Raw genomic sequence first — 762 nt, 5'->3', positions numbered from 1 at the left:
GTTATTTTATTTTTGAAATTGAAAACTAATCTCAACCCCTCAGAGAGTACTGTCTTGAGTAAAGGTTTGTTAGTAATGTGTGACTAAAGAATGTAATCTTTTGTCTGTACTGTATGCCATTAATATATTCTGTCCCTTGTAGCTGCTCCCTACTGGACCAAGGAGCCAGTCAGTCAGTTATACGCCCCAGGTGAGACTGTCAGACTAGACTGTCAGGCAGACGGCATCCCCAATCCTATCATCAGCTGGACCATCAATGGGATCCCCCTCTCAGGTCAGAACAAACATCCACCTGCACATGCATTCCTCAACACACAACCCTGGGTGCTGTGCGTGCACTGACAGTGTGTACTTGTCAACAGAAACTGATAAGGACCCTAGACGTACTCTGACAGCAAGCGGATCTCTAAAACTGGATGACGTCAACTTTGGAGATACTGCCATTTATCAGTGTCGGGCCTCCAACAAGCATGGCACCATCATTACCAACACCAACGTCTATGTTGTTGGTGAGTGTTTGTTTTCCTTGTCACTTATTAAACAGAATGTTGCATATGTGTGCCTGCGTGTGTCTCATTTCTCTCTGTGTGTTGTTTCAGAGCTGCCTCCACGGATCCTTACTGATAATGGGAATATATATACATTTACAGAGGGCCAGAAGGCTTTACTGGAGTGTGAGACCTTTGGTTCTCCCAAACCTAAAGTTGTATGGTGAGGCCCTTGTACTGCCTTGTACTTTATTGCATTAAATTGTGTATTCTA

At 44.1% G+C, this 762-nt stretch overlaps 1 long non-coding RNA gene across 1 annotated transcript; it reads left to right on the top strand.

The window, feature by feature from the left end:
* Positions 1-141: 141 nt before the first annotated feature.
* On the top strand, positions 142-710 carry LOC109954281 (uncharacterized). The gene is made up of 3 exons (XR_002274073.1): positions 142-274; positions 363-509; positions 600-710. It is a non-coding gene; the product is annotated as an uncharacterized LOC109954281 (long non-coding RNA).
* Positions 711-762: the final 52 nt, after the last annotated feature.

Source organism: Monopterus albus, unplaced genomic scaffold (genome assembly GCF_001952655.1).
Source record: "Monopterus albus unplaced genomic scaffold, M_albus_1.0 scaffold5504.1, whole genome shotgun sequence".
Lineage (NCBI taxonomy): Eukaryota > Metazoa > Chordata > Actinopteri > Synbranchiformes > Synbranchidae > Monopterus > Monopterus albus.
Note: the sequence above shows the minus strand (reverse complement) of the source record. Positions and strands in the feature narration are given on the sequence as shown.